General features: G+C 37.5%; 1 non-coding gene across 1 annotated transcript; it reads right to left on the bottom strand.

Annotated features, from left to right (window-relative positions):
* Window positions 1–18,600: 18,600 nt before the first annotated feature.
* LOC132688716 (U6 spliceosomal RNA) lies at window positions 18,601–18,705 on the bottom strand. Its single transcript, XR_009614685.2, has one exon. It is a non-coding gene; the product is annotated as a U6 spliceosomal RNA (small nuclear RNA).
* Window positions 18,706–25,865: the final 7,160 nt, after the last annotated feature.

Genomic DNA, 25,865 nt, shown 5'->3' on the forward strand with positions numbered 1-25,865 from the left:
CCCCCATTCATGCTCTGTCTCTATCTCAAAAATAAATAAACGTTAAAAAAAAATTTTTTTAAATAAAAAAAAAAGAAAAAGTCTAGAAGAATCTAGATAAAATGGGGGTTGGGTGAGATTGAAGCAGCAGAGATTTTGACTTCATACTTCATATTTTGAAGTGGTGAGATTGTGAGTGATTTTTACTGTGTGTGTGTGTGTGTGTGTGTGTGTGTGTGTGTGTGTTCTATAAACACAAATAAGAGAGACTATACGGAGGCACATACATAAAGAGCCTGGATCACAATACATATTTTCTATAGATACATTTCTTTTTTTCCCTTTCCTTTAAGATAATATAAAATGTTGAAATGGACATCCCTGGTTACTGGGATCTTTTAATAGAGATGCCACAAATCATTCAATGATGTGGGTGGTTGGCAGATGACAGGACTTTGAGGAAACAAAACACACTCCTAGGGAAAAGGCTGGAGTATTCAGAGTTGTTTAAAATAATCAACTGATTGTTTCACTCCTGTCCTGGCTGTGTAGTGAGGAAGCCTATTCAGTTTTTGTCCCAGGAAATCTCTGGGTAAAAATGGAAAGAGGGACGGTTTTGTAATCAAAACCACTGTGTTCTAGCCTTGGCTCCATACCTGAAAATTCATGCCACTGAATCCTAACATTCCTAATCTGAACAGTTGATTTTGATTTTTCTTCCTTTTAAATGTTAAGTTAAAAATTCTTGTAACTGGGTCAAATGAGATGGTGACTTCAAAAACACTTTCGTTTGTTCGTTCGTTCATTCATTCATTCAATGTGGTTGGAGGACCTATGAAGGAGTGCTACAGTAACATTTGAAAGACCAGTGGGTTGATGGGGGTGGGAGGGAGGGGAGGGTGGGTGATGGGTATTGAGGAGGACACCTGTTGGGATGAGCACTGGGTGTTGTATGGAAACCAGTTTGACAACAAATGTCATATTAAAAAAAAAATGAAAGCCCGGTGGGGTAGTGAGCTACCTCAAATACACTTTAATAAAAGTCATAGGGGTTCTGGGGCCACAGAGAATGATTAACTACCGGGAAGAATGGCTTTGCTTTGTAAACTATGACACATTTTATAAAACCTAGAGGTCTTTATTCTTTCTAAATGAGCAGAACTTGGCTTGTGTATCTCCCAAAGAAAGGTTTACCTGGGAATTACCAACCTACTATGTTTTATATTCAGCAAGGAAAAGAGGAGAAACTCTTACTTTCATCCTGCAGTTCTCCAACTGCTCTTTAGAGACAGTTCAGCAGATGAACGGCCTCCTCCACTCTCCCAAACACACTTCTGTATCTCCTCCACCCTTTATCCCTTTCTCTGAAATATTCCTGTTACTTATAACTCAGCCTACAATCATCTTCCAATTACTGGTGTGAGTTGATATTTTTTAAACAATAACTCCGTGAAAATCAAATGTCCTCCAGCCACACCAGCTCCAGATAATTGGGATGATTGCTTAACTGCCAAGGTTTTGCTACCAATTAGGGTGGTTTTACTGTACTGGGCCTAAGATGGAGTTTCTCTGTCAACTCTTCTTCTGTTAGGCAAGATCTGAGACCAAACAAATTACCGTAGCCGTCATTGTTAGCAGGCTTTCTGTCTAGCCCTTGATCGCACTCACAGATTTCTATGAATGCTGAAGAATATTTCCCATTTCAAACAGCAGTGCTTGTGAAGTAAAAATCAGCACCTTCAGACAGAGCCTCTCTAGCAGAGTTAGTTAATACTCCTTTAACACACCTCGGGGAAGGAACTCTGGCCCCTGATCTTAGAAGTTACAAACCTGCTGGCTTCTAATTCCCTGGATATATTATGGTATTCCCTTGTAACTTAAGACTGTTTAAATTCAGGGAGATGTTTCCCATCTCATTAATCACATTTGAGAAAGCAAATGGGGAACTAACCTTTCTTACAACATTTATGCAATAAAAATCCATTTGGGGCTGGCTGTTTTTATGTGTAAACAATTTTTTCTCCTCTTTAATTCTATGAAGCTACTGCCCAAAATGAATACCCATATTTAACCACGTGGAGCTCAACTGATATTGCTATATGACTTTTCAGTAGCTTCTGCCATAATACTTTTCCCTGAGCATGTGACTAAATTACCACTGTTTATGTGCATGTGGAATTTGAGAAGCTCACCTTTCAATAAGTTTCTTATTTATTGACATCATTATTTGTCATGTACCCCATTGCTTGATGATAAAATCTTCAAGGAATAGACATCCTCCTTTTGTATATTTAGCATTTATGGTAGGTGGTAAAATATATTTTTAAAAAATTTTCTCACCTATGTCCTGTGCTAAATGTGGGATGGGGTGGGGACCAGACCCATGGAATCTCGGTCCTGCCTGCTCCCCTCTCTTCCTTATCTCAGCAAATGCTATCACCATCGACATCATCATTCAAGCCAAAATTTTATAAGTTTTCAGTGACTTCTCGTCTTCCCTCCCTCTTTTCTCTAAACCCAGTCATCTGGAATCTATGTCAAGTCCACTTGCACAACACATTCTGAAAGCAACTACTTACTCCATTCTCTACTGGCAACAAAACTGTCCAAGTCACCATAATCTTTCACTAGAAATGCTACAGGAAGAGCCTCTGAACCAGTCTTCCTGTTTGTTCTTGTCTCCCTGAAACTCACTCTCTAACAACATTCAGTGATCTTCTAGAACCTCATTATTTTAAAGACTGATTCAGAACAGTAGCATCACCTGGGAGCTGGTTAGAAATGCAGAATATCAGTTCCCACCCAAGACCTGCTGAGCCAGAATCTGCATTGTAACAAAGTCTCCAGGGGATCTGTGTGCACAATACATACTGAAAGGCATTGATCTAGAAGATAAATCAGCTTTGCTGCTTTTCTGATTGAAAGTCTTCAATAGTTTCTCATTTTACCTGGAATACAGAAAATACCCCAAACTTGTTAACAGGACTCATGAATCTCCATGTATCCTGACGTCTACCATACCCTCTGTTCACCGTTTTTTCCAGTCTCCGCTACACCCATTCTACTTGAGCCACGGGAGTGATCTGTCTGCTCCCAGAACATGTCTTGTTGTCTTTGCACTGGCTGATCCCTCTGCCTATAATGCTTTCCCTTATTATGTTATGCCTGGCCCTTTTCTGTCCCTTTGGTTTTAGATTATATATTACCAAATCAGAATATGATTCCCTTTAACTACTCAAATGAGAGTAGCCATCAGATCATTATGTTTCTGTGCTCTTATGTTAATTCTCCACTTAGCGCTTTATTGCCATTTCACATTTTTCATCTGGTCATCATCCTTCTCCTCTCTTCTAGAAAGTATTTCACCAGACTTTTTACCTGCCCTTTCTTCAGCACATAAAACAGTGCCTGTCATACGTTACAGGTATCTAGATGGTATGTTTTGAATGGAAAAATGAAGAAAGGTAGGAAGGGATAAAAAATTGGATATACTCAGGGCATTTCCTGGAAGGAAGCTAGGAGTGGATACTGGAGAAACCAGGGAGTGGCTACCGGGGGCTCACTAAAAGTACGTCTACTTTTCCTAAATCTGGAATTGGAGACGGTAGGACTTTATTATATAAAGAATATTGCCCAGTATATTATAAATCTGTTGAGCTTGTCGTAGGCACCCCCCACAACACACCAAATTTTATATCCACTTTTTCTTTTAAAAACTTCCATAATTTAGCAAAATTTGATGTGATTCTTGATGTGGAAAACAGGGTAAATACTGTTGGTTTGACATGTAAAGTGTATTCAGGGTCATGGCACTCTCTCTCCCTCCCCATGCATGGAAGCAGGCTCTCTCCCTCCTCTCTCCCTCCATGCCTGAAAAACTGAAACACAGAGGCCAGAGGGTGGTGGAGATGCCACTTCCTGGACTCAAAGGAGAAGTAGTAGCAGAGATTGTGGGAGAATGTTCTCCTGCCCCTGATGACTCTCTTTCTTCATTCCCTAGCTCTCCCCCTAAACTGTAGGGACTGCATGCATTCACATATTCCTTGTTTTCCTCTTGGAGAGTAGAACATCACTTTTCTCTCTTGAAAAGCCTGGAGTTTTGTCTGACTTCCACTTTGCTTCTCCAGGGACTAGCACAGGAAATGACACGTAACAGAATCTCAGCAAATATATATTGAACAAATGAAGAAAAGAAGAAAAAACTGATGAGAATTTCTAGGAACCAAAGGAAGGGCTGGAATAGAAGGTAAAGTGAAGGAGTATGGTTTTCAGCGAGGTAAGACTAATATTTCAAACAGCTATTACTGGAGCACCACCTTTGTAAAGATCCAATCCTAAAGTTTTAGTAGAAAAGGAAATCTGTGGGATACATTGCCAGCTCATTTTAATATGCACTATGTGCCTCCAGCAAAAATATATTCTGCAAGTCGGGCTTCTGATTCTGACTCCCCAGCCAGGCGATATTCCTGCCTCTTATAGCGCCAGCCTTTATAGGTAGAAGGAGAATAGAGATAGGTTTCTTGTTGGCAAAAGCTCACTGGAGTCTTACTAGAAAAACCAGTGATGGAACACAAACTTACCTATAGAATGCCTGTTGACTGAAGGGGAAGAAATCAATGATTTATCTAAGTAGCATGTTACTGACAAAGACAATGTTCCAGCAGTCCAGGTCCTTACCCCTGGTGAATAAAACATTGTGAAAACACCGTGGAAGTCTCCTAGGATAATGGTATTAGATCACTGGAGTTGCTATTACAAGCCACTTCCAGAAACAAATGGGTAATCAATTAAACAACCCCTTTAATTTGTGAATATGGTGCCTGGCCAAAGAGGAAAGAAAACCACTTACTAATTAGCTTCATGGGAAAGTACTAGAGGTTTCTTAGACTCTAGACTCAGAACAGAAAGTAAATATTTACCTGCCCAATCTAACACCAATCACAAAATACGATGGATGATCTCTTCTGTCCCATCAACTTTCTAGCATAGCACCGTGTGAAGGCAATAGGGTTTAGTACAGGACGAAAAAAGAAAAAAAAAAAAAAAAGACTTACATCTAAGCAATGGCTCTGGGGAATATTAAAGGTATTAATTTACACCAATGTTTTAGAGCTTTTGTTTCCTTATGAAGATGGTGATTACCTCACCATTTATCAGTGTGAGGGTGAGGTGGGGGGGGGGGCGGTGTGGGACAGAATAAGAAAATGTGTCAAGCAGAGAGTAGGTACGAAATAAGGCATGAATATTGCTTTTGTTATGATTAAGGAAAATTTCTTCAAATGAAGTTAGAACTATGGTAAATTAATTAATATAAAGGTAGTTTATATATATAGGCACAGACATATAATGAAAATATGGTTGTACAAAAATTGTTATATTCGCTATTTTCCTAATTAAAGGTCAGAAGTTGTTTAACCTAAATGGGTCATAAGCCTCCAAGGTTATTTAAGGACTAAATGAAATAAAGATTAGCTATTATTATTATTATTTCTCAATATTATAACTCTGATCTATTGAATGAGAGAATATTTCATCAAAATCTAATTTGCCACATACTATGAATGCACTGCCCATTATCATTTCTTTTTTTTAATGTTTATTCATTTTTGAGAGAGAGAGAGAGAGAGAGAGCATGAGCATGAGCAGGGTGGGGGCAGGGAGTGAGGGAGAGAGCCTCACAAGCAAGCTCCTCACTGTCAGCCCAGAGTCCTACGTGTGGCTGGAACTTATGAACCCTGAGATCATGACCTGAGCCAAAACCAAGAGTAAGACCTTGGCCAACTGAGCCACCCAGGCGTCTGCCTGTTATCATTTCAAAACACATGATTTTCCTTCTTCTTTTTCTACTATTTTTAAACCATAATAATCAGCAAGCCACTCTCTTTAAAGTCTATGAAAATGATCTGATTGTGGCTGTTTGCAATGGTTTTGTGATTGTTTCTTTTAGTTGTGTTTTGTTTTAATCATTAAATCTCTGATCGGTGTTATGGACTGAAGCTTGTGTCTCTCCCAAAATTCATGTTGAAATTTTACCCACCAATGAGATGGTCTTAGGAAGTGAGGCCTTTGAGAGATAATTAAGATCAGATGAGGTTATGAAGGTGGAGCCCTAATGAATGAGATTAATGCCCATAAAGAGTCACAAGAAAACTCGCTTCTCCTCTCCACTCTCTGCCATGTGATGATACCGCCCCCCACAAAACCTCCTCACTGAATTATTTTTCTGATTACTGCCCATTTGACTTTCCTGATTCAAGTCTCATATCACCTTCTCCCTGAAGCCTTCCTGACTTCCCCACACTTTAACCTAGCCTAGGAGTAGCTTCACTATCACTTGCAGTGTATGTAGGTCAGGCATGGTTTGGCCAGATAACACAAAGTCCTCTAAGTACCTAGAATAGTAGGAGGCTTATCTCAAGGGATTATAGGCTTCCGTACTTTTTGGAGTTTGAGGTGCAAAGGTCGGTCAAGTAACATTCAGAAAGTCCCTGGTGCAGAGCTTATGGGGAGCCTGCTACCAAGGGCCTCTTGCTTGCCACACTGATGTGTGCCAGGGCTCAAAGGAGATCTGTGGTTCAGGAGAAAGTGCAAACTGCACTTGAACAAGAAATATCTTTGAAATCATCAGGGTGGAAAATTGGGAGCTCACCACGTCAGCAGCAAAGAGGAGCTTCAAATCCCCCTCTTAGGCTATACAGCTGTGGGTAGAGACAGGCTTCAAATGACACGGTGCTCTAGTAATGGTCAAAAACAAATATTGGGAGAGTCCTTCCCAGGTGACTGGTTTAACCTTGGCAATCCTTTCAAGAGCTAACCTGTTTAAAAAAAAAAAATCTGATACAGCTCTGCTTCTTTTTCAATGACTGATAAGGAACCGTGACTTTTCTTTTCAGTAACCAAAGTAGAGCCTGATTCTCTCTCTAAGGTTGTGTCGCACACGCTCACAAACCCTCTTCCTTGGGTGATTACAGAAAATGAAAAGTGGAAGCATTGACTTCTAATATAGTCCCTTTCGAGCACTTTTATATTGGAATATTATTTTGTTATGAGTTGTGTTTCTCTTATTTCTCTTTTATAACATTTCAGAATAGAAAGGAAAAAAGGAGTATTGCGCTACTTCCACAAGCAGGTAGGTAGACAAGACTAGACAATAGACAGGTTTTTAATGGAAAGAAGCAATTAAGTCTGAAGAGGTTGTACAAATATGCTTGCTCCTACAGCACAGTCTTCTTACCACATTCACTCAGCATACTGTTTTAAAATTATGTTTATGGGTCCACTTTCTCAAGTGGCTTTAAGAATTATGATAGTAGGGCTGCTATTATTTTTACTTTTTACAACCCACTCACCCAGCATGGAAACTGAAACATACTTATAAATGTATACTTAATTTAAAACCCTTTGTTAATCTGATACGATCAATAAAAAATTCGCCTTCCTTATTTGTAAAAAGAGGGTTTTCTACCATAGAATTAAGAGTTGGGGAGGATTTAATTTGGAAAATCTGTATTTACTACAGTATTTGGCACATAGTAATAGCTCAGTAAATGCAGGTATATAGTCAATGCCTTGATTCTGAAAACCATAGACTCCTAACACCTTTGACTGTTTATTGGCACCGTTACACCCTTACTAGAAACTTTATAATACTAGATCTCTGGCTCTACTGGGAGCATGCTAGACTCTATCTAGCCATTATAGAAGATTCCTACTCTTAAGATTTTTTTTTAACATTTCTCTGTTAAACACAATGAGAGTCACTCTCTAATCAAAGCTGAAAAATTATGAGACAACTATTTCACAAATAATCTCCTTGAGGTGATAACTGTACTTGAGGTAACAGGCTCTAAATACTCACTTTAAAATATTTATACGTAATAGCTCAGAATCCGTGAAACAAAACAAAATACCTTGTTTGTATTTTTCTTCCTCTTTGTTTCCCTTGCCTCCTCCTAGCTTAGAGACAGCCTTCAGCCAACCTGGGGACAGGGTAGAGCAGAGGGAGATATCATAGGCAGACACCAGGGAACAGGTGAATCCATTTCATAGGCTAGAAATTAACTAGAGCAATGCTATTTCAACTAAAACATCTCAGCTCTGCTGCAATTTCAGAGATTACAAATTTGAAATGTAGGAAGTGCATAATGTCCTTCAGGCTAATGATAGGAAGAATTTTGTTCCAAACTGTATCTTGGCAATAGACACAGTATCACTATTATGTAACAACAGGTACTCCTAGCCAGGTTTTTGAAATTGTTCCATGAGAAATGGATTCCACAGAATAGTGATGGGATTTGTAGAAAAAACAGGGGTCCCCAGGACAAGTTAGGAAATCTTCTAAGTGGTTTTGTTCTTTATGAGACCCCATTAATAGACAATTCTGGTATACAGAGTCCACAAGAAGAGGTTGTGGTGAGAAATTTCCTAATCTTTTTGTTCATATTGTGAGATGAATACCCCATGGAACCTATTGTTGAAAATGACTGTACATATACAAGCACAGTGGCATCACATCACATATACAAGATTCATCATTTCACGTGTATCCTCTATAGTTGGTGTTCCCCTTTAAGTAACCAGCCACCATGGTTATTTATCTCCTCCCATCTGTTCTTCACATGGTGCTTAGCACAAGGTTGGCATGCAATAATTATGGACTACGTAAATGTGCAAATGGACAGATAAATAAGTGGAAGGATATAAGGTTTATTCAATGATTGCAAATTAAATACCAATCCTCTGAACTCAGGGCTGGGTACAAGCCCTGCCTTTTCCATATATTAAACTCTGTAATTATAGTGCTTTCTTCATCTTTAAAACTGAGATCATATTCTCTAACACATAGGATTGCTATGAGAATTACGTGAAATATTTACATTATGCTTAGCACAATGTTAGGTACACAGTTAATATGCAATAACTTGTATTAAGTGCTGTTAATATTAAATAATTAAGTTAGAATCCAAAAGATACTCAAGGTAAGATATAAAAGAGTAAGTAAACATATTTTTGTTCACCTTGCTCATTTTTAAAATAGCTTTAAGTATGTTCACTTAAAAGCTGCTCTGTGTAAGCTAAAATGTTCAAATGTTAGATGAGCTATAAAGCAAACTATTAAAGGCCTATAATATGGTACTTTGTCAAAATGTTTCATCTCCATAGTATTTATGTTAAGTAATATGATCAGATTCCTCCTCCATGGAAGAATGTTGTTGCTGATTTAGTAATGTTCAGTATTACTCATTGCATTAAGGGGAATATATTTAAAGTGAGAAGTTTATTATATGCCATTGTGAGAAAAATTTCGAAGTGGCGAATTTAGCTTGGCATCTGCAAGGTTTCTTTTTTTCTAACCCTTAGAATGTGTGGAACTTTTCCCACATGTGGCCTAGAATAAGGTCAGAGATTTTAAAGGCATTCTTTGTACCAGAAAAGCAGCAGCCCTGACTTAAGTCATTATATAAGTGATAATCAATCCGGAGTGATGCTTCCAACCCCTCTGTCACCAACTAAAATGTGTAAAGAGTCAGCCTCCTGAGAAACCCCTTTAAATTTAGAACATCTTTTGTAATGGTTCTTCTGGTAGCTACTGAAGGCGGTAAAAGGCTTTCAACATCAGCAGGACAAACAAGATTTGCGTTTAAATTGATATTATAAAGAATGGTATGATGTATGGCTTACCAGGGGTAGTCAGCAGTTGATGTAGAATATGACACTAATGCTTTAAGTGACTACAGAGCTCCTCTGCAAAGTTTTGCCATCTCGCATCCATGGAAATTAACTTAGTAGCCTGTAGACATGTGTCAAAGCTGGCATTTCCTCAACCCTCTTTTCTATAGGAGATTTGAAACTAACTGAAATGCAGCTTTTAGCTAAATTGGCAATCTGCGGAATCATGAAAATTGTTTTAAGTTAACTAGGAGGAAATCACACAGACCTGGGTATGAATCCTGGCTTTATCATTGTACAGATGTGCAATTTGAGGCACACGACTTAACTACTTCCTACCTCAATTTCCACATCTGTCAGGAGAAGCTTTCTGTGACTAGATAAAGGGTATGGATTCTGCTAGGGTTTGAGTCTGAGCTGCTCTGCACAGAAACTGTGTAGCTGGACATGGGCAAACTCTCTGTACCACCGCTTAGTCACCTGTTGTAAAGGCTGCCATGACAGAACACCACAGCCTGGAGTGTTTTGGAGGCTGGAAGTTTTGGAGGCTGGAAGACCAAGATCAAGGTATCTAGTCTTCTGGACCAAGATCTGGTATCTTCTGAAGCCTCTCTCCTTGGCTTGAAGAAGATGGCCTCATTCTAATTCTGTCTTCAATGGGCTTTTCTCTGCGTGCATAAACCCCTGGTTATCTCTCTGTGTATCCAAATGTCTTCTGCTTATAAGGACATTAGTCAAACTGGATTAGGGCTAATCCTAAGGACCTCATTTTAACTTAATCACCTCTTAAGAGACTCCATCTCCAAATACAGTCACATTCTAAGATACTGGGGTTTAGATCTTGAACATATGAATTTTGGGGGAATTCAGCCTATAATATTTGTAAAATGGGAAAAATAATACACTCTATCTCACGGAAAATTAAGATATCTAATGTTTTCAAACAACACCAGCCAATTAGTAAGTACTCAATATATGTTGGCCATTATTGTTATTCTAGCTCACTTTGGACAAATAAACTAAGCTTTTTAAGCCTTGTTAAAATAGAGAAAGTATCTTCTTATACAGTGTTTGCATAGACCAAGATCGTGCATGTGAAGTTCTTAGCTTAGTGCTGACATATCTCAAACTCTAAAAAAAGGTTAGTCACTACTTACACCTGTCAGAATGGCTAACATTAACAACTCAGGCAACAACAGATGTTGGCGAGGATGCGGAGAAAGAGGATCTCTTTTGCATTGTTGGTGGGAATGCAAGCTGGTGCAGCCACTCTGGAAAACAGTATGGAGGTTCCTCAAAAAACTAAAAATAGAACTACCCTACGACTCAGCAATTGCACTACTAGGCATCTATCCAAGGGATACAGGTGTGCTGTTTCGAAGGGACACATGCACCCCCATGTTTATAGCAGCACTATCAACAATAGCCAAAGTATGGAAAGAGCCCAAATGTCCATCGATGGATGCATGGATAAAGAAAATGTGGTATATATATACAATGGAGTCTTACTCGGCAATCAAAAAGAATGAAATCTTGCCATTTGAACTATGTGGATGGAACTGGAGGGTATTATGCTAAGTGAAATTAGTCAGAGAAAGACAAAAGCATATGACTTCACTCATATGAGGACTTTAAGAGACAAAACAGATGAACATAAGGGAAGGGAAACAAAAATAATATAAAAACAGGGAAGGTGACAAAACAGAAGAGACTTATAAACATAGAGAATAAACTGAGGGTTGCTGGAGGGGTTGTGGGAGGGGGTATGGGCTAAATAGGTAAGGGGCATTAAGGAATCTACTGAAATCATTGCTTCACTATATACTAACTAATTTGGATGTAAATTTCAAAAAAAAAATAAAAAATAAAGTTAAATCAAAAAAAGTCGCTACTAGTAGTAATAGAAATATTGTTATTGTCATTGTAAATAATTATTTCCATGTACAAGACATTTCTACTTATTTCACATTATTTATAAAAACTGATTTTTTGGGTCAGTATTATTCTATACCTTTTGTGTATGGGGAAATTGGATTTCAGAAAGCAACGGGTTTCACCAAATTTGCATAACTTGGATGACAAAGCCAAGATGTACCCCTTCCTGACTGAAATCGAATGGTCTTTGTAACTTTTAACATCAACTGTCTCACTCTGTAATCACATGACTACCTACTTACTTCTCCCAGTAGACTGGGAGCTCCTGAAAGTAAGGGGCTCTGTCTCACCGATTTTAACTTTCCAGAATACGGTCAACAAACATTTGTTTGGTTAATGAGCGGATGAACTACAATTAAACCCATAAATATGCATTAAGACCTCTTGATCATTCTTCTGAGTTGAGACTCTATTAAACATGAAGTCATTAGAGATTATGTAGCACCCCAACCTCTCAACATTTCTAATGATCCTAACTTAAGCTATGACCAGAATAGGAGTTTGATATGGGGCGAGGAAGTAATTCAGAGTATCAGTTTTACCATATTTAGTAATTCTTCACCGTAAACCTGTCTGAATTGTTGCACAACCATATATATATATTTTATTTCTTTTGATAGATTGACTTCAGATTACTGTCCAAGACCTCTGGCCAGAAACTTATATCTTATAGCAGGTTTGTCTTCTTTTCCTCTGAGTCTACTTAACAACAGTCATTGAGAAGCAGGGAACTGATACAATTTTTGTGTGTTCTGAGGAGAACAATACTATCTATGAGTTTTCCACCTAAAATAATTTATTTCTATATGAATCAGTAACCTCATATTTGAAATTTCAGTTAAGGGGTCAATCCTCATTGATGGGGATTCTCATGAAGAGTATGGTAAGTGGGAAGTTAACTTTAGCAAATGCATTCTATGTGTATATACAATCTTGACAATTCCGAGGGAACAAAGCATCAATGCTCAGTGCAAAGATTTGGTGTCTAAACTATTAGAAAATTGGCAGTGTTTTGATAGACCCAGCTAGCAGTGCTGCTCTGTAAGTAATGAGTGAGTTGATATATAGTATATTGGTGAATAATATAGGAAGAATGATGGCTTTGGTGAACTTGAATCACTCATTCAAAAAACAGATTCTAGACTATAGAGATACAGATGATAAATTGATCCTTGTAGTGGTTTCAACAGGAACATGTCTTTTTGTTTTTTAATTTTTTTTAACGTTTATTTATTTATTTTTTTGAGACAGAGAGAGTTAGGGCATGAACGGGGGAGGGTCAGAGAGAAAGGGAGACACAGAATCCGAAACAGGCTCCAGGCTCTGAGCTGTCGGCAGAGCCCGATGTGGGGCTCGAAGTCACAGACCGCAAGGTCACGACCTGAGCTGGAGTCAGACACTCAACCGACTGAGCCACCCAGGCGCCCCAACAGGAACATATCTTTAAAAAGATTTAAGGACATTGCTTACAGAACATTAGTAACTCAGAACCCTCAAGTTTTCACATAATCAGGATCGAGTTATTATTGTGGCTGCCACTCTATGTTACTGGTTTCGTCCAAATTCCATAAAGAGTCAAAGGTACTTTTTATCTCAAAGCAGTTCCAAAACCAAAAACACTAACTGCTTGCTATAGACATGTACAAGACCATTTCCTAGTCAATCAAGATTAGAATGAAGTAACAGGTTAAGAATGAGAATATAATGCTGCTTTTTATGGAATGAGACTAGATTGCCACCCCACTGGTTGCATGAACCATCCTTTACTATGCATTTGATAGGAAAATATATATTTATTCAGTTTTTGCAGAAATGTTTTATTTATTTTTATTTGTTTAATATTTGGGGCAGAAATAGTTATATCATCCTTCTAAGATGCAATTCCCTTATAGCTTCGAATTTTCAAACTGAAAACAAAACTCATAGGTATATTATAATCATTATCTCTGGTATAATATTTGCTATATTATCTTACCTTCACAAACTTCTTTAAAAAAAGATTGAACAATATGATTCTGTCTCTATAATCAATTAACTATAATCAATATTAGTTAATATACAGTGCAATATTGGTTTCAGAAGTAGAATTCAGTGATTCATCACTTACATACAACACCCAGTGCTCATCACAAGTGCCCTCCTTCTAGCCTATCTCTCACCCAGCTCCCTCCATCAACCCTGTTTGTTCTCTATTGTTAAGATCTTCTTGATGTTTGCTTCCCTTTCTTTCCCCTTCCCAAATGTTCATCTGTTTTATTTCTTAGATTCGACATGAGTGATATCATATGATATTTGTCTTTCTCTGATTGACTTTTTTTGCTTAGCATAATATATTCTAGTTCCACCCATGTCATTGCAAATGGCAAGAGTTCATTCTTTTTGATGGCTGAGTAATATTCCATTGCATATATACACCACCTCTTCTTTATCCATTCATCAGTCAATGGACATTTGAGCTCTCTCCATAGTTTGGCTATAGTTAATAATGCTGTTATGAACATTGGGGTGCATGTACCCCCTTCAAATCTGTATTTTTGTATCCTTTGGGTTAATACCTAATAGTACAATTGCTGGGTCATAGTGTAGTTCTATTTTTAGTTTAGTTTTTTGTTTGTTTTTTGTTTGCTTGTTTTTGAGAGAGAAAGAGAGTGCACATGCATGAGCAGGGAAGGGGTAGAAAGAGAGAGAGGGAGAGAGAAAATCCCAAGCAGGCTCTACTCTTTCAGCACAGAGCCTGACATGGAGCTAAATCTCACGAACCATGAGATCATGACTCAAGCTGAAATCAAGAGTCAGACATTTAACCAACTGAGCCACCCAGGCACCTCTATTTTTAGTTTTTTGAGGAAACTCCACACTGTTCTCCAGAGTACAGAATGGGAGAAGATATTTGCAAATGACATTTCTGATAAAGGGTTCGTATCCAAGATTTATAAAGAACTTATCAAACTCAACACCCAAATCGCACACAACCCAGTTAAGAACTGAACAGAAGACACAAACAGACATTTTCCAAAAAAAACATGCAGATGGCTAACAGACACATGAAAAGATGCCCAACAGCTCTCACCATCAGGGAAATACAAATCAAAACCATGATGAGATACCACCTCACACCTGTCAGAATAGCTACAATTAACAACAGAAGAAATAATAACAGTGTTGGCGAGGATGTGGAAAAAGGGAAACCCTCTTGCACTGCTGGTGGGAATGCAAACTAGTGCAGCTACTCTGGAGAAAAATCTTGATGGAAGTACTCACCTATGAGTACTGTAAAAATCTGTGTTAAGGAGATGTTATTATGGATGTAAATTTATTTAAATATTGCATCACTAAATATTAAGTCACATAGGCAAACCCTGCACACTAACAGTGTGTGATCAAGGGAAAACTAGAAGCTTCCCTGCCAGGGCCTTCCTTTGATGGCTCTTCTCCCATCTCTTGTCACTGTACCTAATGTGGACAGCATTCGAGTTGTTCTTTTGGGGGCTGAAACAGCACTTCCAGAAGTGTCTGCTAAAATGTATACATAATACCTATTAAGATAGAGGCAAAGGTGTTCTTTATTACTATTAATAGCAATTTTTTACTACGTTATTATCTTTACAAGTGAAAACACTATTATATAAGGGAAGCGCAGGATATGTTATTTTGATAGAGGAAAGATAATGGGAAAAATGAATTCAAGAGCATGATATGTATATATGGCAGGGTGGCCAGGGATAGAAGCAGAGCTAGAGAGAGGGTCACTGTCTGTGGGACCCACATGGGAAAGAAAAGACTCAAGGCAGATGGCAGAAGGGAAAAAATGTTGTGTCCTTTGCAAATGTGTCTGGGGCTGTTTTGAGACCTCATAAGATATCATATTAGGTATTTTCAGAGCACAGAACTTAAAGGTAGTACTATAATGGGCTCCCAGCTTAATAAGATTCTAACACTGTTGTTTGAATATATGATATCATCATGTTTAAAATGTAATATTCATTCCATTTATGCAATTTCTTTCCCCTGGATGTTTGTGCTTTCTGAGAGGATATAATAAGAAAATAAACAGCTCAAATGGCTTTTCCTCTATAGTTCTATCAGTTTAGAGAAATGATAAGACAATAAATGAGGAGATCTAACATTTATAAAGGGCTGAACAGGGGCTGGGCATTATGCATAGGTACGTTACATATATATGTATACATATATTAACTACATATACACACATGTATATATACACACGTATATACGTATATATAAATGTATATATATAAATATATATATATATATATATCATCTTATTACATCACACACCTTTCCTTTAAAGTAAGTATAATTATCTCCATCTATAAATGAGAAAATGGAAAATGCAGATGTTAAGTAACTTGCTTGAAGTCATACAGGTCATAGGGTGAAAACAGAGAAGCAAACACCAGACTGTCTAATTTCATAATATTTCCCTTTACACTATCCTAGATTTGGAGACTCATTAAAAGGTGGGGTCCTAAGAAGTCATCAACCGCACATCCCTTGTTATTAGCAATTTGTTTAAAATACTGGCACCTGTCAGGTTACTCAAAGGATATCCTTTTCACTCAAACAAGAAAACTGGACCAAAATGGTTCCTTTACCACCACCACCCCTTTTCTTTAATTTTATTTTTTATTTTTTAAAATTTATATCCAAATCAGTTAGTATATAGTGAAACAATGATTTCAGGAGTAGATTCTTTAATGTCCCTTACCTATTTAGCCCATCCCCCTCCCACAACCCCTCCAGCAACCCTGTTTGTTCTCCATATTTATGAGTCTCTTCTGTTCTGTCACCTTCCCTGTTTTTATATTATTTTTGTTTCCCTTCCCTTATGTTCATCTATTTTGTCTCTTAAAGTCCTCATATGAGTGAAGTCATATGATTTTCGCCTTTCTCTGACTAATTTTACTGAGCATAATACCCTCCAGTTCCATCCACATAGTTGCAAATGGCAAGATTTCATTCTTTTTGATTGCCGAGTAAGACTCCATTGTATATATATACACCACATTTTCTTTATCCATGCATCTATTGATGGACATTTGGGCTCTTTCCATATTTTGGCTCTTGTTGATAGTGCTGTATAAACATGGGGGTGCACGTGTCCCTTCGAAAGAGCACATCTCTTGGATAAATGCCTAGTAGTCCAATTGCTGAGTCATAGGGTAGTTCTATTTTTAGTTTTTTGAGGAACCCCATACTGTTTTCCAGAGTGGTTGCACCAGCTTGCATTCCCACCAACAATGGAAAAGAGATCCTCTTTCTCCGCATCCTCGCCAACATCTGTTGTTGCCTGAGTTGTTAATGTTAGCCATTCTGACAGGTGTGAGGTGGTATCTCACTGCGTTTTTGACTTGTATTTCCCTGATGATGAGTGATGTTGAGCATTTTTTCACGTGTCGGTTGGCCATCTGGATGTCTTCCTTGCAGAAGTGTCTATTCATGTCTTTTGCCCATTACTTCACTGGATTATTTGTTTTTGGGGTGTTGAGTTTGATAAGTTCTTTGTAAATTTTGGATACTAACCCTTTATCTGATATGTCATTTGCAAGTATCTTCTCCCATGCCATCAGTTGCCTTTTCGTTTTGCTGATTGTTTCCTTCACTGTGCAGAAGCTTTTTATTTTGATGAGGTCCCAGTAGTTCATTTTTGCTTTTGTTTCCCTTGCCTCCGGAGACCTGTTGAGTAAGAAGTTGCTGTGGGCAAGATCAAAGAGATTTTTGCCTGCTTTCTCCTCGAGAATTTTGATGGCTTCCTGTCTTACATTGAGGTCTTTCACCCATTTTGAGTTCATTTTTGTGTATGGTGTAAGAAAGTGGTCCAGGTTCATTCTTCTGGATGTCACTGTCCAGTTTTCCCAGCACCACTTGCTGAAGACACTGTCTTTATTCCATTGGATATTCTTTCCTGCTTTGTCAAAGATTAGTTGGCCATATATTTGTGGGTCCATTTCTGGGTTCTCTATTCTGTTCCATTGATCTGAGTGTCTGTTCTTGTGCCAGTACCATACTGTCTTGATGATTACACCTTTGTAGGATAGCTTGAAGTCTGGGAATGTGCCTCCTGCTTTGGTTTTCTTTTTCAAGATTGCTTTGGCTATTTGGGGTCTTTTCTGGTTCCATACACATTTTAGGATTATTTGTTCTAGCTCTGTGAAGAATGCTGGTGTTATTTTGATAGAGATTGCATTGAATATGTAGATTGGGGTGGTATCGACATTTTCACAATATTTGTTCTTCCTATCCAGGAGCATGGATAGGAATTTTCCATTTTTTTGTGTGTCTTCTTCAATTTCTTTCATGAGCTTTCTATAGTTTTCAATGTATAGATTTTTCACCTCTTTGGTTAGATTTATTCCTAGGTATTTTATGGTTTTTGGTGCAACTGTAAGTGGGATTGATTGCCTGATTTCTCTTTCTGTCGCTTCATTGTTGGTGTATAGGAATGCAACCGATTTCTGTACGTTGATTTTATATCCTGCAACTTTGCTGAAATCATTAATCAATTCTAGCAGTTTTTTGGTGGAATCTTTTGGGTTTTCCATATAAAGTATGATGTCATCTGTAAAGAGTGAAAGTTTGACCTCCTCCTGGATGATCTGGATGCCTTTTATTTCTTTGTGTTGTCTGACTGCAGAGGCTAAGACTTCCAATACTATGCTGAGTAACAGTAGCGAGAATGGATATCGCTGTCTTGTTCCTGACCTTAGGGGGAAAGTTCTCAGTTTTTCCCCATTGAGGATATTAGCGTTGGGTCGTTCATATATGGCTCTTATGATCTCGAGGTATGCTCCTTCTATCCCTACTTTCTTGAGGGTTTTTATCAAGAAAGGATGCTGTATTTTGTCAAATGCTTTCTTTGCATCTATTGAGAGGATCATATGGTTCTCGAACTTTCTTTTATTGATGTGATGAGTCACGTGAATTGTTTTGCAGATATTGAACCAGCCCTGCATCCCAGGTATAAATCCCGCCTGGTCGTGGTGAATAATATTTTAAAAAAATATGGAACCCCTCATGAATTTGCATGTCATCCTTGTGCAGGGGCCATGCTACTGTTCTGTGTATCGTTCCAATGTTAGTATATGTACTGCCGAAGGGAGCCATCACCACCCCCTTTATTAAAAGTTTTACTCTATGGCATGCCAAAGCATGGCCTTGCTAATATGTTGTCCATGGCGAATCTGCAAAAACATAAGGAAAGTAGATGGAATCTCCCTCATTCTAGAACAGTAAAATCATCTCATCAGCTGCCTGCCCTGGGAGTGAACACTCAGAAAAGTCACTGCAAGCTGTATTAGGTAAAAGAGAGATCAGACCTACATGCCCCCCATCAAACAAAAGATTGGCCATGATCCCTTGTGGTCAGAGAAAAAACAAAATTCAAGCACCTTCCTATTCAGACAACTGTGTTACACAGACCTGGTTGGACCTACTGCAAAGCTTTTGTGAAAACCTGCAATTCTTGAAACGTAGTCTGAGGATGCATAGTACAAATGACCCTATTACCGAAGTGCTCCTCAAAGTTTGATGCAGGTAGGGATTACTCGGGCATCTTGTTAAACTGCAGATTCTGATTCAACAGTTCTGGGATCAGTCCTGAGATTCTGTATCTCTAACAAGCTCCTAGGTGAGGCTAATGATGCTGACCCATGGTTCTTATTTTGAGTACAAAAGACCAAGATTATTTTTTACATTTTCCTGTGTGGTTTGTTGATATTAAGCATTTGTAAAAGTCCTTAAACCAAGCTAACTCCCTGAATACCATTAAAAAATGCAACACTTTTTTTTTCCTGAAATTATTTGAAAATACTTTTGCCCACTCCTGAACCACCCAGTTTTCTCTACCTTTTGACCAAATTTAACTTAACTTGTATTGATACACAGGCTTCTAACGTTGCAACTTGTATTCATCTTGTGCCTCTCTTCCTTTTTGATGAGTCATACTCCTAAAACATCACATCAATACCTAGTTTACCTACCACTAGTTTCCAATCTCTGCCATCATGTCACATTTTTTCTAGAGAGGAACACATTCAGAAACTCACTTCCTTTATTTTCCTGCTCCATAGAAAGGAGCTCTTGTCCAATTTCTCAGGAAACAACAAAAGGGAGTTAATAACAGCAACCAAAGCTGTGTCAAAAAGTTCCAGAAACTTTATATGAAGCCATTGAAAAACATGGGCAGCTGTCATAAGTAGAGTTAAAGTGGAAGTAGGTTGTTAAGCTTTAATACAAAGTATACCGCATACAAAAAGTGAGTCATGTCTGTAACACCTATCCATCTCTTTCCATGAGACAATAAGCAACTTGAAATAAAGGACCGCATCATCTTCACCTTCATGTCTTGCACAAAGTCTGACAAATGGGAGAATGGAGGTACGCAGTATGGCTCTTGATCTTGTTTCTGTTCTATGAATGACTGAAAAAAGAAATGAATGGCAATCTAAGCTTGACTTTTGATTAAGTGTTCTCATCTATAAAAGGAGTGATGTTAATCTGCACAAGTGCAATAGCATTCTTATGTAATATGATAATAGCTATTAAACTAGTTTAAAACTTTAAAGCACTAGTTTAAAACTTTAAAAACTTTAAAATATGCAAGCACTTTTTTATTATATCTATTACTAACTATATTATCAGTGTTCTCAAAAGATGGAGGGCTTGAGATGGAAGACAGACACACTGTTTTAGAAGTTCAGGACGACCTCCCATGGTTATCAAACATCCTGTACATAATGCTTGCTATTTGAAATTTAGTGATTGGAAATTATTTGTTCTACTTAAGCTTTTTCCCAACTAAACTTTCTTTTACCTTGGAGAAAAGTATCACATTTTTATCAGTAGATTGATCATATGTCCAATTTTCCTAGACAGTGTCACTTTATGCCTCTAAACCAAGCATCCAATTTGCCCCCATTTAATGCCCCAATTTAATCTCAAAAAGGCCCTTATTTAGCATATATATATATATATATATATATATATATATATACACACACATGCACACACACAGTCATCTTACTTATTAGACATATTCACATCTTGGTGTGAAATAATAAGTTCCATCTTTTGCCTAAGTACACAAGCTCTAAATGGAAAGGTAGAAGCAGGGAAGAAAAGAATATCTTAATGGGTCTAAAATGGCAGGGAACAGACTGTGAGGTTTGTATAACCTGAAAAATGGAGGGACTATAAGGGTAACAAAGGGGAAAAAATATTTTAGCAAGGGAAGTCTAGTATCAGTGAATACCCACGTGGCCTTCCTTAATTCTTTGCTAAGAAACCACTTTGTTATGAAATGTCTAGGGCAAAAGGTGGCTATTTCCTTGAGACTGGTGAGGGGAGTATTTATTTAGAAAGGTTGAGAAATCAATATGTCTCTGAGGTTTGCCATCAGAGTCATTCAATTACTAATATAGGTAAATGAAGCATTAATCTGCTTCTGCAATTTAGAGAAGAGACCAAACACAGAATGATTGATTTTAAAGGAAAATAAAGTCAAATGGATATGGAATTTAATCTGTCAGTAAGTAGACCTCCAGAAAACAGAGCCCATTTTATTCCAAGGGAGTGTAATGAAATACCCCAATATATACACATCTATTTCTTTGAAGATGTCCCAGCTCTTGGAAGGAATAGGAGACAGAAAATGCTACATCAACACAATTCTTCCACTTTTAACAGCCAGGACAGGACAAGCTGAAAATCAGAGTTTTGTTGGCATTGGCTGGTGGTATCAGATTTCATATAAAAGCTTGACAGACTGCCCTGTTTGTACTGCAATGGGCTATAGGATATGTCATGAGAATTTATCAATGTGTTCTTCCCTTTGAGAGCCATTTTTCTCATATTTTCAATTTAATATTTACCATTGAACTATTCTGTTTTATAAAAGGACTGACAGTTTCAAATCTAGAATTAGATAATTCAAGACAACCAGCCTCAGGTGAATATCTGATTTAGAATTTAAAAGGCTTGCAAAGTTACAAATCAGGTTATTTGTGCTCCTCTCTTTAGAAAATTCTCCACCCAAACATGTTACTGGTTCATTAAGTTCCCATTCTGATTGAGACACTAGGCATGTGATAAGATTCTTCCAGCAAATGAGGACTCCTGATGTTTGACTTAACCAAGGGTCATTCCCTTTAGGAGAAACCATCCAGAACACAATAGATTCTCCTTAGAATTTGAATGCATCACACCTTCCCCAGAAAAATGATATCTAGTACTTCAAAGCAGGTCTAGGAGAGCCTGGTGAGGGTGCAGTCACATAGCTTGTTTCTTTTTTTTTTTTTAATTATAGAAGGTAATGTTCTTTTCTTTTTAATCTGCCTATTTGAAATAATTTTAGGTTTACCGGAAAATTGTAAAGACAATAGAATGTATTAGTAACCTTCATCCAGCTTTCCCTAATTTTTACATTATACAAAACCATGGAGTACTTGTTGAAACTAAGAAATTCATAATACTGGTAATATACTAATATATATGAACAAAACATTTTGTTTGGATTTTACCAGTTTTCTCACTAACGCTGGTTTTCTGTTCAGGATCTGATTGAGGACACTACAGTATTTCTCCATGTCAGGTCATATCAGTTGTCATGTCTCCTTAGTTTGTGAAAGTTTCTCAGTCATTCCTTTTTTTTTTTTTTTTCATGACCTTGATTATTATAAGAGTACTGACCAGTTATTTTCTACAGTGATGTTCAATTTGAGTTTGTTTAATGATTTCTCATGACTAGATTGGGTTTATAGCGAAGTCCCCTTTTTATCATATTATATTGGAGAGCCTTGTATCAACACTACTGAGAATGCTAAAATTGATCTTTTTGTTTTTTTTTTAAATGATGCCTGCCAGTTTTCTCCATTGCAAAGTTGTTTATTTATTTATTTATTTATTTTATTTATTTATTTATTTTTTGTTTGTTTTGGCACTGTATTCGTTCCAAGTGAGTCACTAAGTACGTTAATAGACAGGTTGTTTTGTTGTTTTAATAAAAGGCAGAAGTCCCACCTTGAGTCTCTATTGTGGTCACTGCCCTTCATGCCCAAGCTATAGGACAGAACTGAACTGACAGGAGTCTCCCTGAAAGAAAGGTTCAGGAAATTTGACTTCTTTTGACCCAACCCCCAACTTCTAAGTGTCTCAATCATACAGAGGTAGAGAAAACCACAAACAAAAATTTAACAGTGGTTTCCTATGACTGTTGTAAGACACTGGAGAATAAGAAGCTCTGATTTGCCACTACATTTTTAGTATAATACAAAAAAAGAGAAAAAAACAAGACTTTTCCCTATTTTACAAAATATATGTGGACCAACAAAAGAACTGAATGCAATATTGCAGAGAATAGGAAACTACATAGCAAGTGTATTTCACGACCAGTAGAAAGGGCACAAGTTCACACTGGGTGTGCAGCAAAGGAAGGAAGTTTGTTATGTTGGGGTCATGATGGAATCTGAAGGAGGGTAATGGAATAATGAAAGACAATGAACCTGTGGGATCCATTACTTAGGAGGTCAAGAAATTAAAAAAGGGGAGGTTAATTGCTTGAGGTGGGGGGGGTAATAAAACATCTGCAGACCCCTCATGGTAAAAGTCTGAAACTTTCTAGATGCTTCCAACAACACTGAAGAAAGGAGTGATGGCAGCAGGACAGTAACTGAAGTGCCTACATCAGAAATTAGAGGCCAGATATTCTAAATAAATTATTCAAAATGTAAGAAAATTTATTTGTATATACAAATATATTATATATACATATAATTGTGTACTTATTAAAAATCAAAATAATCATTTGTCACACCTCCTACATTTTTTCTTTGGAAATAGTGATCTTCAAACTAGGCATGTACTCAGACTCACAGAAGTTCATTTGTTCTCTGCAGCAAGCTTTTCAGCTGAAGAAATTCTAACACTCAAAAACGATTTTACAACAACAGCTGAAAGTCTAGTGGGTGAAAATGGGAAATAATTCAATTGGAGACACAGTTAGATGGATCTTACTTTTCATTCTCCTCTCCAAATTTCAGAGTAATAATGTCAAATGCCCTTCCTAGCAGGTTTGGACCTTCATGCAAGATATTAGAATAATGTCTCCAACTACAACTCAAGAAGAGTACAAGAGTCTATATTGTATAATTTATAATTACTAAGCCTATAAAAACAAGGTGTTTTAATTTTTGTTTGTTTACCTAGAAATAGAGAGGGATAGCATTTTGTCACTTACACTTATATATTTTATACAATTATTACTGCTCATAACTAAATTCTAATTTTTTAATTTTTTTTTTTTACTTTAGAGAGAGAGAGTGCAAGCAGGGGAGGAGGCAGAGAGAGAGAGAGAGAAAGAGAGAGAGAATCTTAAGCAGGCTCCACACTCAGCACAGAGCCCAGAGTGGGACTCCATCCCATGGCCCTGAGATCATGGCCTGAGCTGATACCAAGAGTTGGAAGCTCAACTGACTGAGCCATCCAGGAGCCCCAATGATCTCTTCTCTAAAACAAATTATTAGACTCAGGCAACATGGCAGACTGTACTCAAACAGTATACTCTATTAACTACACACACACACACACACACACACACACACAAAGAGCTTGATAACATATTTAAAATGCACAGCCAAGTCAGACGGAAGGAAGACAAATCAACCCCCAGGTAAACAAAGAAATAAAACCAAAGTGGTAGGTAAAGTTGATAAAGCAGGCATCCATGAGATGTTTAGACCAGGAAAAAATTCTAAGAGTATAACTATGAATAAAAATTAGACAGGAAACTAGAACTTCTCCAGTTGCTTAAGCCTTGAGCCCTCAAGACACTACCAATCTTCATGATCTAAAAAAAAAAAAAAAAAATCATCCAATATTCCAGCAAAGAAAAGTTACAAAAGTTTTTCTTCTTTCTGGGCTTTGGGTGAGGAAATAAATATAAAAACAGTAAGCATTATCCATGTATGTGAGTATGGAATCCTATCTATAATACCTACATAATACAAGAACCACAAAACAAGAAAAAAAGAAAATCTAGTAGAGCCACTGAAACTCATGGGATCTCTAACAGAAACCAAACTAAAACCAGTCTATTTAAATGCTCTGATAAGGGGCGCCTGGGTGGCTCAGTCGGTTGAGCCTCTGACTTTGGCTTAGGTCATGATCTCACGGTCTGTGAGTTCAAGCCCCGCGTCAGGCTCTGTACTGACAGCTCGGAGCTGGAGCCTGGAGAGAGTCTCCCTTTCTCTCTGCCCCTCCCTCGTTCATGCTCTCTCTCTCTCTCAAAAATAAATAAACATTAAAAAAATTAAATGAATAAATAAATAAATGCTCTGATAATTCAGGATATACGGAAGCCATAGAGAATACTAATAATAATTTAAAAAAAGGTTAATAGGGGTGCACACACAGGCACACACAAACTAACCACAGACCACACAGAGAAACAAAGTATTGTTAACAGCCTACCCATAAATGAAAACAGCACAAGACCTGAGACTAGCTGAATAATCTGAGAGTGGCAATTACATAAGTCTGCTCACAATGTTGGCAGGTATATTGTGAATGACTAGAAATCAAATCAAAAGAGGAGGATACTATAAAGTGTAGACAGATTTTATATAGACACATACTGAATTTCTAGCCATAAAATATAATCATTAAAATAAAATTCATAGGCAGAATAAACAGAGCCAATGACTTAATAATAAAGTAAAAGATTAACATTAGAAAGTTATAAAAAGGAATACAAGTTACAATTATCAAAAAAGAAATTAGGTGAATGTAGTACAAAGAGACAGAAATGAAAATATGAAACAGGTTAAGAAAACTTGGAAGGTAGCAGATGATCCAACACAATTTGAATTGCACATCATAAGAAAAAAATGGAGAAAAATTTTTTTTTTATTTTTTTTTAATGTTTTATTTATTCTTAGAGAGAGAGAGAGTCAGAGCATGAGTGAGGGAGGGGCAGAGAGAGAACGGGACACAGAATACGAAGCAGGCTCCAGGCTCTGAGCTGTCAGCACAGAGCCAGACGCGGGGCTCGAACCCACAAGTGGTGAGGTCATGACCTGAGCTGAAGTCGGATGCTCAATTGACTGAGCCACCCAGGCACCCGGAGAAAATATTTTTGACAGAGAAAGTTGTTATTTGAAGAGATGTTATCTATGAATTCTCATTATCTAAAGGCAAGAGTTCTTGGATACAAGAAAAATACCAATTTCTAAGCAATATAAATAATTATAAACCCACACCTGGAAACT

The sequence above is a fragment of the Panthera onca genome, chromosome E1 (assembly GCF_046562875.1).
Source record: "Panthera onca isolate mPanOnc1 chromosome E1, mPanOnc1 haplotype 2, whole genome shotgun sequence".
Taxonomy (NCBI): Eukaryota; Metazoa; Chordata; class Mammalia; order Carnivora; family Felidae; genus Panthera; species Panthera onca.